The sequence below is a fragment of the Lissotriton vulgaris genome, chromosome 5 (assembly GCF_964263255.1).
Source record: "Lissotriton vulgaris chromosome 5, aLisVul1.2, whole genome shotgun sequence".
Classification (NCBI taxonomy): Eukaryota; Metazoa; Chordata; class Amphibia; order Caudata; family Salamandridae; genus Lissotriton; species Lissotriton vulgaris.
In genome coordinates, this window is record NC_141693.1 from 1,716,125,795 (window position 1) to 1,716,143,076 (window position 17,282).

Below are 17,282 nucleotides of genomic sequence, written 5' to 3' on the forward strand. Positions count from 1 at the left end.
ACAGGTAACCCACGAAGGTTTCAGGTGTTGTCCCCTGGCACTGCTGGGCCTTAGAATAGCCCAGTCCTTCAGGAGAGGAGCAATCTCCGCCAAATATAGAAAGATTACCAACAACATGCCGGAAACCCTGGGCTAGTTACATGGGAGGTGGCAACAGGATGTGGGCGAATTTGAAGACATAGACTGGGAGGCGGCATTGATGAACCTGTGCGCGGTAGCTATCAAATCATGTCTATGTCTGATACAGGTCAAAATACTCCACAGGGTCTATATTGATCATCACAAGCTACATACTTTTGGAAAGGCGTCTACCCCGAACTGCTTGCGCTGTGATGCCACTATGGGCACTTTTATTCACAGGCTCTGGGACTCTCTCCGCATACAATCACACTGGACAGCGATCCTCAAGGAACTCTTCACCATTTTGGGGGTCTCTCTCCTGCTTGAACCGAGGTTTATCTTATTGGAGATCCGCAGTGACGTGGATCTCCTGCATTTTCAATTGCTTTTCAGGTCATTGGCTTTGGTGGTGGCCAAGGGAGACGTCACCAAGTACTGGGGTGCATCAGAGATACCCTCCATGTAAGAATGGAAGAGAGGGATGGACCTTTACATGGCAGCAGAAAAAGTGACGCACTATAGTAGGGGTTGTCCCCGCAGGTTTTACAAGATAGGGGGATTATGGAGGGCCCATTATGAGTTGGGGTCCCTAGAGGGAGACCTTGGTGTGACACAGGGCCAAACTCCTAGTCTCCGGTAATAGATAAAAGGGTGACCTGCGAGGTTTGTTGTGTTCTATTTTTCACATATGGTGTACTCGTGTGACCTACCTGGTGTGTCAAGCATCTCAAAATAAAACTTTCTACTATTCTATTAACAGCTATATCTTGGCAGTGATGTATAAAGTGTGAGACTGTAATGTCTCTGTTGGTTTGTGTATCTATATGAAAAAAAAAATTAAAACATAGTTTTAAAAAACTATTTTACTCCAGAATATCAAATAGAAATACAAAGGAGGCACTACCATTGCCTCTGATGCTGTCTACCCAGCTCAAGGAATTCTCAAAGTCCTGTCTGAAATTCCTACTCAGATCCAAGCTCTGCAACATAAATTCCACTCACTATTTCGAATATGATAGCCAGCCACATCTTCAACAGTGATGTGGCTCTTGACTGGTCACACATATGCCCATTCTGGCAAAATGTCAGCACCCTTCTTTAGCCCTTGCTTCACAATCCTCTTTCACTGTTCTAGTTCTTCTCTGATTTATCAAACTCTGGCGTCTTCAAACTTTGTGCATCGTGCTGCAAACTAAGATCTTCAGCTGATCCTTTCCCTCCAGCAACCTGCAAAAAGCTCCTGATGTTCTACTCTGCTTCCTCATTGGCTTAAAGCAATTTCAACCTTTATACAGAGAATCATCCTTGATACTGTGAAACCCACATGTATAAAAACAACTTCTGAAGAACTCCATGCTTGGATCCAGTGACCTAGACAAATCTAGATCACTTGCAAAGGGCCCTGACCTGTGTACGCTCATTGAAAGGTCAGCGTTCATGAACTTAATAAATACAGTGAGCCCAGGGACCTCCAAAAAGAAGTCTAGGTCATCATCCCTCCCCCACAGGCTGAAAACCTCCATCAGCTCCACATCGGATGACCTTACGACACAAATGTACCAGAATAGGATTGTGACACCCATACTTTGCAACCACTTTTGGTACAGTTAATCCCCTGCCCTCATGATGCACATCTGTGAGTCAGAATTAAAGACAAAGACTTGTATTCAATTATATATTTCCTCTCTAGACATCTCCAAATAATCTTAGCCCCAGCGTTCACCCCTCTGCCTGCCTATTCATCTCTGGCATACCACTGGGTTATGTGATCCTGCCAAACTTGTTAACATCTACATGAGGCCGACTGCATTATCTTATTGAGTCTTTCAGCCCTGCTTGCAATTCTGAGGGTGATACACAGATTGTGCTGAACCTGGAACCTGAGTCAGCCTCTAGCTGCACTTAACCCATGTCACACTGGAAATCCACTGTTAATTTGCTCATAAGCAGGCATCAAGGTGTATTTACAAAAGGTTTATTTAGAAAACTACAAACTGCAAGCTGGCCACTGTGGCTTATGAATGCTCTCTGCGGGCCACGCTGTGTGGGTAGGTGGGTAGGTGTTTGGGGGGGCAGGTTCGGCTTGGCACCTCATACTTTTCAAATGAGTTTATTGGGCACATGCCGCATACTGTATGTGGTTGTAAGCTAGGTACCCATTGCTTAAGTTACAACTGCATTCACGGGTGGGCAGGCCCCACTGGGACAGGCACTAAGACCAGGTAGGTATGACAGGGTTTCTAGGGTTTTAGGTTCCTAGGACAGATATGCAGGCTACTATGAAAGTTTTCTAGGATGGATAGACTGACCATGCTCATAATGTTACCCATGATATATGTATATGCGCCCATCACAAAGTGTGAGCTTATTTGTAGGAATGTTGGACTGGCATTCTGTGTAGCGTGGGTGCGCATGACAAGAAGATAAACCACAGTTCAGCACTATTACCTTATTTTGGAGTCTGATTCACAGAATCAGTGAGGAACCAAGTGAACGGGTCACTTGGTTGACCAGGATAGGATCTAGGGTCACTTGGTTGACCAGGCCAGGATCAACTGGTCACTTGGTTCACAATATCAGGATCAATGGGGCTTGGTTCACAAGGACAGGATCAATGGGTCAGGACAAGATCAATTGGGCCTAGTTCACAAGGACAGGATCAATGGGTCACTTGGTTCACTAGGACATGATCAATGAGGCTTGGTTCACACAGGCAGGATCAATAGGGTGACTTGGTTTCAATGCCTCACCGGCGTGTCATTTGGTGAATGGGGCTCTATAGTCAGGAAATGAGTGATGATGGTAAAATTGGCAAGCTCAGTGTGCAGAATGTGTATATAGTGTTAGCCATGTTCCCTCCGAGCTGAGCACCTGTGCAGGAAATCTTCAACGGAGTACGTTAAAAAAGCTTTTCCTGTGCCAATAAAACTTTGAGCAAGGGAAGGCATTTCAAAGAGTTATGTGCAGAACAGAACTTGAAGGAATCAAAGTTAAGCTGGAAAGGCAGAGCAAACTTGTTCAGAGCAGAGGAAGTAAAGCAAGCTTTTCGTTTCTTTTCCACTGCTCACAGTTTCAATGAAGACGTGGGTTTCAGCATTTAAAGTGCTACTGTAGCTCTCGGATTTCTCTCTGTAGACACAAGCAGCTCCAGGCTCTCCCCCCTACGGTTCTCCTGATTCTCTGTGCTTCTGCAGCCCAGATCACCCTAGGACATCTCAATGTAAAAACAATTGTGATTGCAGTCGTGAGAAGTATTCGACCCTCCTTTTTAGGTTGAGCTTCGATCGACCTGTTAGATCTCTTCTGTAGGGTTTGGCAAACCCACTGATTGCCATTGATTACTATCTGTGGCATTTGTGAGAAGGTGGCCTGATATGCAGTGCTCACTATTCTAGTGAACACTATGTATCAGTCCAGCAACCCTTATTGATGATTGGTTGTAAGTCAACCTTATAGACCAGCTATCCTAGTAGCATGGATACGAGCAGTCTAAGGCTAAAGACTCGAGAGGGCGTGTTAAGCCAGCTGTTTACCACACATATACCCCTTGAATACCAAGTGAAAGGACACCACACAAGTGTTATGAAAATAAACAGTTATTTATTAAGATTCACAACAGCCCTGTACTCTTTATGAGGACAGGGTACTAAGCACAAAACAAAACTCTTACGAAAATACTTAAGTTAGCACAGTATACACAAATGCCCGAGGGGCACGGAAAACCATATACTTGAAAAGTGGAATGCGAAATTACTAGCAGGTAAGTACAGTACTAATAGGCTTTGGAATCGCTAGGACTTGACTATAGAATCGTTAGATTACTTCTAGGAGACCCAGGGGACTCGGGTGCAGAGTGTGCACTCTCACGCGTGATGCGGGACAAAGTCTATGGTAGCTAGAATTTGCAAAGTTAGTGTTCTCGGGCGAACCCGACCTGGTAGGAGGAAAACGAAAGTAGATTCTGACCCTTGGATAGTGAGGCTATGCTGGGGCACCGAAATGCCGAAGTTACCCAGCCCAGGGGCTGCAGCTGCATAGGACTCAAAAGACGTCGGGAATCCTCGTTGACGGACCAGGAGCCTGGAAGAAAGAAGTTGCTGGCAGGCGACCAGTGAAGAAAGTTCGGTGGATCCAAGCCTGGATCGATGGAAGATGACACCTGAAAGCAGAGGGGACCAAGTTCGAGACTACTAGCCAGTAGTCAGTGGGCACCAGGAGGGCACCGGATGGTAGCCACCTCGACTAGGCGAGTGGGTGACGCTGTGCTCGAAGATCTCACGGACCAGGAGGCGTTGTCGGCGACCAGGAAGGAGGATCGAGCTGTCCCACGAAGATAGAAGCTGTCGGCGTCGCTGGACCCAGGATTGGGCAACAAAGCCTTGGCAAATTCAAGCCCACGCGGTGGACCTAAAATGGCGTCTGGAGGGGACCAGGAGGGTCCGGGGTGCCTCTCTTCAAGAAGGAAGCAAGGGCCAGTCTGGAGCAACCAGACCAGCAGCAGTGATGTCGTCGGGCGTCGTTCAGAAGGCCACAAGCCAGCCGGCTAGTAGCCAAACAACGCGGTGCACAGCAAACAGCAGAAGGGCCCCACGCAGATCGTGGAGATGCAGGGAGGCTGACCTTGGATGCTGGAGCTGCGCAGGGTCGGGGCTTCTCGGACCCCAAAGCACTCACCAGTGGAGGGCACGGTGGGCTTGTTGTAAAGATGTCGTGCAGTCTTGGCGATCGTCGGTCCCTCGAGGTCTCGTCGCACTCACGGTTCTCAGCTTTGCTGTAGAGGTGAGTAGAGGTCAGAGGTGCCAGGGAAGCCGGGTCTCGTCGAGCTGGGTCGTCGGATTCGTGATGAAGGACTTGCAGCAGACCGCAGTGTTCTTTAGGATGGTGCCTGCGGATGCAGGGTGACTACTCCTTAGCCACAAGGGAGAATCTTGATGAAGAAATCTTGAAGTCCTTTCGCAGAAAGTCGTGTCTTGATTCCAAAGATGATCTAATTTGGACAGGGGGCCCGCTCCTATCTTTATACTAAAAAAGGGGGCTGACCCGGTGACTAGGTCCTGCCTATGGGTGGGACCAGGAGGGGGGTGGTTACACCCCTCTGCCGTGCCGGACTTCCCCAGGCCAGGGGCTGGTGTGCCCCTGGAACTGGTTCAGACCGGCCTATGCGTAGTGAGCACCGGGGTGCCACTCAGCAGTCACCTTCCTGTAAAGCCCTGCCTACCCAGGATACACAAAACCATGTCTGGGATGGTGCTAGCACCGCCCCGGACAGGAAACCCTTTGTCCAAGCCTCCCTCGCTGGAAGGACTCCCAGCAGCAGGAGGTCAGACTCGTGTCTGTGGTGGCAGCATCCATTTTGTGGAGCTGAGGCTTTAGTTAACTTTAACCGGGGTTCACAGTTACATACATGTCGTGTCCCTCTAGAAGGGTGGAATGCTAACCCCGTCGCCAGAATTGGCGAAGGGTTAGTATTCCAATTCGTATGACACCTTACTCGACATGTTTTGATAAAGCAATACCAAAGTTAGCATTTAACCGCGAGGATTATAATGCACTTAAGAGTATATGGTATGCGATATCATGGAACAGCTATTAGGACCTGGTTCCGCAAGCTGCAGACGGGCTCAGCTCATGCCAGAGCACCATCTCACACGATTCCAAGCACTCTGCCTTCAGGATTGTCAAGGCCTGCCATAGGAGTGACTGATAGGAATCTGTGTGTCCATTTTTAGGGTTAGGTATAGGTATACTACACCTACAGCAAAAGGTGATTACACGACTTTGCCCCAGCTGTCATGCAGCCAGTTGTGTCAAATTTAGGAGGCCAGCCAGGGGTGGCATAATACATGCTGCAGCCCCTGGCAGCCCTGGGTACACCTATGCCCTGAGTTACAGGGTCTGATAAGGTGGCCCAGTACCAATTGGTAGATGCACCTAGGGTACATGTTGTAATTTAGAGAGAGAACAGCCAGGCTGTGGGTCTGATTAGCAGGCCCACAGCCAGAGAAAGTCGTAAACCAGTGAAACAAAAGCAAAAAATCTGGGTGATCATAGGATTGCAGACCCTACTCTCCTACATGACCCCCCCCAAACTTTGGGACAATAAGCTAACCTTGACCAGGTGAGTCTTCTTGTTCTAAGTGGAAATATCTGGAGAGCCCATCGGCATTGCCATGATCAGTACCAGGCCTATGTTCCACTGTAAAGTCCATCCCCTGTAGGGAAATGGACCACCTAAGTAGTTTGGGGTTTTCACCCTTCATCTGATTTAGCCACAAGAGGGGCTTATGGTCGGTCTGAATCTTGAAGTGAGTGCCAAACAAGTATGGCCTCAGCTTCTTCAGGGCCCAAACCACAGCAAAGGCCTCCCTCTCAATAGCTGACCAATTCTTCTCTCTGGGGGTCAGCCTTCTGCTTATAAAAGCAATGGGCTGGTCTTGACCATCAAAATTCAGTTGAGAAAGAACAGCTCCCACACCCAACTCAGAAGCATCTGTTTGGACAATGAATGGTTTGGAGTAGTTGGACTCTTAAGGATAGGTGCTGTGCACATGGCCTGCTTTAGGTCATCGAATGCTTTTTGACAGCCTGCTGTCCACTGAACCTTTTTTGGCATTTTCTTACTTGTCAGTTCATTTAATGGTGTCACAATGGAACCATAGTTCCTGACAAACTTTCTGTAGTATCCAGTCAGGCCCAAGAAAGCTCGAACCTGAGTCTGGGTGGTTGGAGGAGCCCAGTCCCTGATTGACTGTATTTTGCTCTCCAGTGGCTGAACCTGGCCTCCACCTACAAGGTGGCCCAGGTATACAACCTGTGTCTGCCCTATCTGGCACTTGGTGGCCTTGATAGTGAGGCCTGCTGCTTGCAGAGCCTCTAACACTTTCCTCAGGTGGACCAGGTGATCCTCCCAGGTGGAGCTAAAGACAGCAATATCATCTAGATATGCTGCACAGAAGTCATCCAGCCCAGTAAGGACTTGATTCACCAACCTTTGGAAGGTGGCAGGTGCATTTTTCAGACCAAAGGGCATTACCACAAATTGATAATGCCCACCAGGGGTTGAAAATGCTGTCTTGGGCTTGGCATCCTCAGCTAACCTGATTTGCCAATACCCAGCTGTTAAGTCAAATGTACTTAAGTAGTTGGCAGAAGCCAATCTATCTATAAGTTCATCTGCCCTTGGTATTGGGTGGGCATCAGTCTTAGTGACTGCATTGAGACCCCTGTAGTCTACGCAGAACCTCATCTCTCTCTTACCACCCTGGGTGTGAGGTTTAGGCACTAGAACTACTGGACTAGCCCAAGGGCTATCTGAGGGTTCAATGACTCCCAACTCCAACATTTTCTGCACTTCAGTTTTTATGCAGTCTCCAACATGATCAGGCTGCCTGTAGATTTTACTCTTGACTGGCAGGCTGTCACCAGTGTCAACCTCATGGGTGCACCAAGTGGTCTGACTGGGTGTCAGAGAGAACATATGTCTGAAAGACTGAAGAACCTGTTTACAGTCTTTCTGTTGATGTTCAGAGAGGCTGCCACAAAAGACAACACCATCTACTGATCCATCATCAGGATTCTGAGTGAGCAGGTCTGGGAGAGGGTCATTCTCTTCCTCCTGTCCCTCATCTATGGCCATGAGCAAGCTCATGTCCTTCCTGTCGACATATGCTTTGAGCCTGTTGACATGGAGTACCCTGTGGGGGCTCCTGGGAGTTCCAAGGTCCACCAGGTAGGTGACCTCTCCCTTTTGCTCAAGAATTGTGTGGGGCCCAGACCATTTGTCTTTGAGTGCTGCTGGGGCCACTGGCTCCAACACCCACACCTTCTGTCCAGGCTGGTAAACAGTCAGGACAGCCTTTTGGTCATGCCAAGCTTTTTGAAGTTCTTGACTGGCCTTAAGGTTTTCAGATGCCTTCTCCATATACTCAGCCATCCTGGAGCGGAGACCAAGTACATAGTCCACTATGTTGGTTGCAGGCTTTTTGAGAGGTCTCTCCCATCCTTCCTTCACCAAACACAGGGGGCCTCTCACAGGATGCCCATACAAAAGTTCAAAAGGGCTGTAGCCAACCCCCTTTTGTGGGACCTCTCTGTAAGCAAACAGAAGGCAGGGAATCAGGACATCCCATCTACGCCTGAGCTTTTCAGGTAGTCCATGAATCATCCCTTTTAGGGTCCTGTTGAACCTTTCAACAAGCCCATTGCATTGTGGATGATAGGGTGTAGTGAACTTGTAGTTGACACCACATTCCTTCCACATAGCAGTTAAGTAGCTTGACATGAAGTTTGCACCTCTGTCAGAGACAACCTCCTTAGGGAAGCCCACTCTGGAGAACACTCCAACTAGGGCCCTTGCCACCACAGGTGCTGTGGTGGTCCTAAGTGGAATAGCTTCAGGATACCTGGTGGCATGATCCACTACCACCAGTATAAACTTGTGCCCTGATGCTGTCTGGGGTTCCATTGGACCAACAATGTCAATCCCCACTCTTTCAAAGGGCACCCCCACCACAGGCATTGGTATAAGGGGGGCCTTTGTTGTGCCACCTGACTTACCACTGGCTTGGCAAGTGACACAGGAGCGACAAAACTCATTGGTATCCTCATTCATGTGAGGCCAGTGAAAGTGTGAGACAAGCCTGTCCCAAGTCTTTGTCTGGCCTAAGTGACCTGCTAAGGGAATCTCATGGGCCAAGGTAAGTAGGAAACCTCTCTGAGACAAGGGTACAACCAGCCTCCTGGTCATGCCAGGCTTGGGGTCTCTTGACTCAGTGTACAGGAGTCCATCTTCCCAGTATACCTTGTGGGTACCTGTGGTGTTCCCAGCAGCCTCAGCAGCAGCCTGCTGTCTGAGGGGTTCAAGAGAAGGGCAGTCTAACTGGTCCTTCCCCAGGTCTTCCCTTGAGGGTCCCCCTGAACCCAAGAATTCAACTTGATCAAGTTCAAACTCTCTAGGCTCAGTTTCCCTCAATTCCTGTAGGTCAGCCTCCTCTGAGACTTGATCCACAACCTGGGGCAAGGGGGAAGGCACAGCCTTAACCCTACTGCTCTTTTTCTTGGAAGGTGTCTGGTCCATTGTTCCAGGATCCATCACCTGTTCAGTGGGGCATTTCCTGACCTGTGACCTGGTCACAGCAAACACATGTGCTGGCAAGCCTAACATTTCCATGTGAGTCCTCTGCTCCACTTCTGACCATTGTGATGACTCCAAATCATTGCCCAACAAACAATCCACTGGGAGGTCTGAACTAACTACAACCTTCTTTTGGCCAGTTACCCCTCCCCAGGAGAAAGCTACAATTGCCATACTGTGATTGGTAGTGACATTGCTTGCATTGGTCACCAGGAATTCTGTACCTGGCATGAGCTGTCCAGGGTCCACAAAGTTAGGTGTCACCATTGTGACACTGGCACAAGTGTCCCTATAGGCCTGAGCCATTTTTCCATTTATGAAAGGTGTCTGTCTGTATTTGCCCAAAGTATTGGGACTTATGTCAGGGGACATATCCATATCCCCTGTACTGACAAGGACAGCCTGAGTGAGTGTACCAACTAAGTTGTCACACCCCTCAGAACCCAGGGTTAACCCTACTAAACCCTTGGGAGGTGCACTACCCCTGCTGCCTGTACTAGGGGGCACAGGTGCCTTAGGGGCTGCAGTGGCAGGAGTCTGCCCTCCTCCTTTCTTGGTGCACTCACTAAACCAGTGAGTTTTACTTTTGCAGTATTGGCACCACCTTTTAGATTGGCCTTCTTTCTTCTTTTGGGGAGCCTGACCCACACCCTCTTTGGGTTGTTGGGGACCTGTCGAAGACTTCTGGTCATTTTGTTCCCCCTTAGAATCTTTACCCTTCTGGTCTGCTTTCTTCTGACCACCTTGATTCTGGCCCTGGTTCTGTTTAACTCTTGTTCTAACCCATCTGTCTGCCTTCTTTCCCAATTCTTGGGGAGAGGTCAGATCTGAGTCAACAAGATGCTGATGCAACAACTGGTTCTGACAATTGTTTAAAATTTGTTCTCTCATCATCAAATTATACAATCCTTTATAATCAGTAACCTTACTGCCCAGCAACCAGCCCTCAAAAGCCTTAGTGGCACAATCTACAAAGTCAGACCAATCTTGAGACTGAGTTTTCTGGGTATCCCTGAACAGCACCCTGTACTGCTCAGTGGTTAGGCCAAACCCTTCAACCAGTGTATTTTTCAAGACTTGGTAATTGTTAGCATCCTCTACCCTTGTGGTGAGGAGCTTGTCTCTACCTTTACCTTCAAAGGAGAGCCACAAGATAGCTGCCCACTGACTCTGGGGAACACCTTGCACAGTGCAGGCCCTCTCCAAAGCAGTAATCCATTTGTGGATGTCATCCCCTTGTTTAAAGGGGGGCACTATCTTACCAAGGTGTTTTGTATCAAAACTCCTTTCCCTATTGCTAGGTACAATGCTGCCACCAGTGGGGACTACCCCACTTAACTGTTGCTCTCTAGCAAAGGCAAGCCTTTCTTTGGCCAGGGCAAGTTCTTCCCTTTCAATCCTCAGATTGGCTGCCCTTTCTTTAGCTTCATACACCCTCCTCTGAGGGGATGTCATCCCCTTCTGAGAGGAGTGTTGAGAGCCATTGGTTTGAAGGGATCTGCCAGAGCCTCTTGACAGAGATCTGGCTCGTCCATTCCCAATGTTAAGCTGACCTGATAGTGGCCCCAGGGGTCCCCCAGTACCACTGTCATGTTTGCTTAAGTTGGACCTGGTTAGTCTACTGACTTCTACCTGTCCCTTGTCTGCCTCATCTCCAGAGGGATCCTCATCCTCATCCTCCTCCACATCTCCATTCTCAGTTGAGAGGAGGATTAGGTCAGGGTCTCCTCTGGTTCCCTCAAGGGGAGGCATGCCTCCTTCTGGATTAGAAGGGCTAAGAAGTCTCTCAGCCTTTCTGGCATCATAAGTCTCCAGGAGACCAATCAGAAAGGAGGTGGTGGGGTTAGCCCCTTGCTTAATCTTCCTAGAGGTACATACTTGTCGTAACTCATGGAAGCTAAGCACAGTATATCTTGAAGGGATGACCTGTGGAGGGTCAACTGACACAAGGGGAGACTCAGAGTTTCCTCCTTTGTCCGACATACTGTTTCTAGTGTGGTGTAAGTGATGCACCTACCTACACTATGTGTTTACCTACTGATCCCTTGCTAAGAGTTGCAGCCAAGGTGTGCTAAGCCTTGAGGAGCTGCAACAGCTGGTTCAGTAGAACTCAGAGTATTCTAATCTTAGTTATATGTACTAACAGTACTTATGTGATCTTTCAACAAGATATTCTTAGGATACGTGTGGTAAAACAACAGCAAGCTCAAATCCCAACCGCTGCCACCAATGTGAGAAGGTGGCCTGATATGCAGTGCTCACTATTCTAGTGAACACTATGTATCAGTCCAGCAACCCTTATTGATGATTGGTTGTAAGTCAACCTTATAGACCAGCTATCCTAGTAGCGTGGATACGAGCAGTCTAAGGCTAAAGACTCGAGAGGGCGTGTTAAGCCAGCTGTTTACCACACATATACCCCTTGAATACCAAGTGAAAGGACACCACACAAGTGTTATGAAAATAAACAGTTATTTATTAAGATTCACAACAGCCCTGTACTCTTTATGAGGACAGGGTACTAAGCACAAAACAAAACTCTTACGAAAATACTTAAGTTAGCACAGTATACACAAATGCCCGAGGGGCACGGAAAACCATATACTTGAAAAGTGGAATGCGAAATTACTAGCAGGTAAGTACAGTACTAATAGGCTTTGGAATCGCTAGGACTTGACTATAGAATTGTTAGATTACTTCTAGGAGACCCAGGGGACTCGGGTGCAGAGTGTGCACTCTCACGCGTGATGCGGGACAAAGTCTATGGTAGCTAGAATTTGCAAAGTTAGTGTTCTCGGGCGAACCCGACCTGGTAGGAGGAAAACGAAAGTAGATTCTGACCCTTGGATAGTGAGGCTATGCTGGGGCACCGAAATGCCGAAGTTACCTAGCCCAGGGGCTGCAGCTGCATAGGACTCAAAAGACGTCGGGAATCCTCGTTGACGGACCAGGAGCCTGGAAGAAAGAAGTTGCTGGCAGGCGACCAGTGAAGAAAGTTCGGTGGATCCAAGCCTGGATCGATGGAAGATGACACCTGAAAGCAGAGGGGACCAAGTTCGAGACTACTAGCCAGTAGTCAGTGGGCACCAGGAGGGCACCGGATGGTAGCCACCTCGACTAGGCGAGTGGGTGACGCTGTGCTCGAAGATCTCACGGACCAGGAGGCTTTGTCGGCGACCAGGAAGGAGGATCGAGCTGTCCCACGAAGATAGAAGCTGTCGGCGTCGCTGGACCCAGGATTGGGCAACAAAGCCTTGGCAAATTCAAGCCCACGCGGTGGACCTAAAATGGCGTCTGGAGGGGACCAGGAGGGTCCGGGGTGCCTCTCTTCAAGAAGGAAGCAAGGGCCAGTCTGGAGCAACCAGACCAGCAGCAGTGATGTCGTCGGGCGTCGTTCAGAAGGCCACAAGCCAGCCGGCTATTAGCCAAACAACACGGTGCACAGCAAACAGCAGAAGGGCCCCACGCAGATCGTGGAGATGCAGGGAGGCTGACCTTGGGTGCTGGAGCTGCGCAGGGTCGGGGCTTCTCGGACCCCAAAGCACTCACCAGTGGAGGACACTGTGGGCTTGTTGTAAAGATGTCGTGCAGTCTTGGCGATCGTCGGTCCCTCGAGGTCTCGTCGCACTCACGGTTCTCAGCTTTGCTGTAGAGGTGAGTAGAGGTCAGAGGTGCCAGGGAAGCCGGGTCTCGTCGAGCTGGGTCATCGGATTCGTGATGAAGGACTTGCAGCAGACCGCAGTGTTCTTTAGGATGGTGCCTGCGGATGCAGGGTGACTACTCCTTAGCCACAAGGGAGAATCTTGATGAAGAAATCTTGAAGTCCTTTCGCAGAAAGTCGTGTCTTGATTCCAAAGATGATCTAATTTGGACAGGGGGCCCGCTCCTATCTTTATACTAAAAAAGGGGGCTGACCCGGTGACTAGGTCCTGCCTATGGGTGGGACCAGGATGGGGGGTGGTTACACCCCTCTGCCGTGCCGGACTTCCCCAGGCCAGGGGCTGGTGTGCCCCTGGAACTGGTTCAGACCGGCCTATGCGTAGTGAGCACCGGGGTGCCACTCAGCAGTCACCTTCCTGTAAAGCCCTGCCTACCCAGGATACACAAAACCATGTCTGGGATGGTGCTAGCACCGCCCCGGACAGGAAACCCTTTGTCCAAGCCTCCCTCGCTGGAAGGACGCCCAGCAGCAGGAGGTCAGACTCGTGTCTGTGGTGGCAGCATCCATTTTGTGGAGCTGAGGCTTTAGTTAACTTTAACCGGGGTTCACAGTTACATACATGTCGTGTCCCTCTAGAAGGGTGGAATGCTAACCCCGTCGCCAGAATTGGCGAGGGGACAGTATTCCAATTCGTATGGCACCTTACTCGACATGTTTTGATAAAGCAATACCAAAGTTGGCATTTAACCGCGAGGATTATAATGCACTTAAGAGTATATGGTATGCGATATCATGGAACAGCTATTAGGACTTGGTTCCGCAAGCTGCAGACGGGCTCAGCTCATGCCAGAGCACCATCTCACATGATTCCAAGCACTCTGCCTTCAGGATTGTCAAGGCCTGCCATAGGAGTGACTGATAGGAATCTGTGTGTCCATTTTAGGGTTAGGTATAGGTATACTACACCTACAGCAAAGGGTGATTACACAACTTTGCCCCAGCTGTCATGCAGCCAGTTGTGTCAAATTTAGGAGGCCAGCCAGGGGTGGCATAATACATGCTGCAGCCCCTGGCAGCCCTGGGTACACCTATGCCCTGAGTTACAGGGTCTGATAAGGTGGCCCAGTACCAATTGGTAGATGCACTTAGGGTACATGTTGTAATTTAGAGAGAGAACAGCCAGGCTGTGGGTCTGATTAGCAGGCCCACAGCCAGAGAAAGTCGTAAACCAGTGAAACAAAAGCAAAAAATCTGGGTGATCATAGGATTGCAGACCCTACTCTCCTACAGCATTCAGAAATGATGGCTTGTTATTGGTGCATTTCTGTAAAAGTCCCTCCTTTGTGTGTTTAGCTCTTTCCAGCGATTTTACTCAGAGAGCATTTTGGTCGGCCATCACACAGTACAGCGTGTGATGGCCTCTCTTCCCTCCTCAGAAAAGAGGATACCATCTTCTGTTTTAGATTTCTTCAACCATGTGCTCGCTGCATTGTGGGCCTTGTAGGGCCTTTTAACAGTTTCATCATGGGCTCAAAAAGAAAATTGTCTTTCTTATGTTTCCTAGCATCCAAGATAATATGCTGTATAGCTAAAAACATGCAAGGTCCCAAAGGTGAGACTGATTGCATTGCAAATGCTTGTTTAACTTATGTATATCTGCTTTCACTCTAGCTATACGTGATCCGATGCTATCTAAGTCTTGGACCGTGCCCCTACGCTCAATGGTGATTCTTTTCACTGTGCAGACCTCCTAATAATTCATATTGTCGACTCACTGGGCCAGCCCAAGTGGCGTGGGCAGGGGAATTATTACCATGAATGTTCATTCCTTCCTGTTCCTAGCAATCATAGCATTGCTCTGTGAACACTGCATGTCCCTGTGCATCAAACCCCCAGGTGCCTGCTGTGTCTAGAGTCGTGTCTCCTCAGCTCCTCTACTCAGACTGACATTGGCCTTATATCAGGCGGGTATTTCAACATATTTCTTCTTGTTTGGGAATGCCAGGGACATCCTGGTGGTCTGGAACAGGAAGACATCAATTGGCCCCAACCTGCTGGGAGAAAAGACCTCTGAGTGAGTCGGGGACGTTTATTTTTAGGTTTCACCTGGCGTTCGCTGCGCAGCACCGTTTGCGCAGGCGAAATCCTTATGTTAGAACAGTACGGGGACTTTGTCCCGCCTGCTCTTCCATTGGCTAGCTCCATAAATGGAGGCTAGCCATTGGAAGACATGGTTGTCCATCACTGTTTCCCCCGTCACGACGCAATTCAGGGGCGTTTCTTTTTCTAAGTTTCGCCCCCCACACCCTCCCTCTCGCCGTCCCGTTGTCCGTGCCTTCTCGAAGTTCTCCCTCCCGCCCGCCCACTGTCCGTGCCTCCTCCCTCGCGCCCGCCCACTGTCCATGTTCGATGCTGTCCAACCTCTCTATGAACTCTTAAGTTCATCCGAGCCTACCTCGTCTTGTTTATCCCCCGCCCTCCCTCCCGTTGTCCGTGCCTTCCCCCTCCCGCCCGCCCACTGTCTGTGCCTCCTCCCTCCCGCCCGCCCACTATCCGTGCCTCCTCCCTCCCGCCGCGGTCTCACCACCGTCCACTATTAGCCAGAGCCCTCAGGGTCATATGATAGCAAGCGCTCCTCTCCCTGCTGCTCAGCTGTTGTCTTGAGAAGTGCTGGGGCCGACTCCACTCTTGGTTGCTAGTGCAATCATACATGCACCATCAATTGTTGCCCAATTTAGCCATCAGGGCATACGTTATGGCGGGCCCGGCTAACGAGTGAAAGGCAGCTTGTTCTGTGTGTGGTCAAAGTCTTGTTAAATCGCCAGATTTGCACACACCTAATATGGCCGCTCTTCATTCCAATTGCATTTGGTAAGCCTGTTGTGACGGCTCTAGTTGTAATGACGCGTTTCCATGACAGCGGCTGGGCACTCAGTTTGCGTCTGGCCTACAGTGTGATCGGTTCCTATGGCCAGTGCCAGTGTGCTGATGCTTGAGCAGAAAAGATGCCGGGCAGCATGGAGGACCCCAGAAAGCGCTTCATTCTAAGCACCACTCGTAACTACTTCGGCCTCTCGGGCAGCGAGGAGGAGGCTGTGGAGGCGCTAGCCACACGCGTGGAGATGGACCGATTTTTGGACGATGGCAACTAAATCCTGCTGAGTGTGCAGCGCCGGCCCAGGGGGGAGCTGAGCCTCGACAACAAGGTACGGAGTGAGTTTAATTGATCTTGCATTGGTCGGGTGCAGACTAGCTAATCCACTGTACACCCTGTATCTACCCTGACTGCTCTGTAACGTACAGGGTCTCCCCATGTTAAGCTTTTACTCCACAGGCACTGGGGCAGAGCGCTAGGAGCTGAGTTAACCAGCCTGGCCAACGAGTCGCAGGAGTAACTGCGGGTCTCTTTCTTTTGATGCGGAGATACGTATAGAGCTCAAAGGCAGATAAGCCTATGGTGTTTTACGCCTGCAGGCTGCTCGACTGCGACATCCTTCCTTTCTGTCAAGACTGACTCTAAATGATCTTACCACGCCTTCAGTATAGTAATGCCCAGAATAGGTTTTTATTGTTTGCATATTCCGACGTATTCGTAAAGTAAATACAGAAGGTGATACACATTTACCTGTTTGTGCACTTACAATTACTTCGCAATTAAACGCAGAGCACGGATTACAGCCATTGACATGGTTCTGAAACAAACGGTAGAGAGGGGGGGGGGTTGGGGGAGAGGTGTTCTGCCTTAAAAATGCTGACCGGCCGTGAACTTCCACTAGAACCCATTGCACTAGAGTTACTGTATGAATATTTTGAAGGGTTGTTTTGGAAACTGATGTTGTGTCACTAAAAAATGAGACTCCGGCTCAGACCTTGCCAATAAGAGTTACTTGATAGCTACGGTTTTAAAACTTAAAACCATAGCTATCGAGTAATTCTTATTGACAAGGTCTGAATTACTTGATAGCTACGGTTTTAAAACTTAAAACCGTAGCTATCAAGTAATTCTTATTGACAAGGTCTGAGCCGGAGTCTCGTTTTTTAGTGACAACATTTCAGTTTCCAAAACAACCCTTCAAAAGATTCTTACAGGTAGAGGAAACTAAGCGATCGCTCCCGTGGAAAAACTAAATCTTAGTCCAAGTGTTGCCCCTCCTAAATTCAACCTCATCAAATCCCCTTTTTAGGTTTCGCCTGGCCGTAGCACTGCGGTACAGACAGTGAGGTGTGGGCATAATCCTCTTCTGGGGTTGGTGTCTGTCTGTGCGTGGAAAGGCGTCTGGGGAGAGAGAGGGCGGGCGGGCGGGAGAGAGAGACCGAGGGATCCTTGCTGAGAGACAAGTCTGTGCCCGGAGAGGTAGGTAGGCGTCT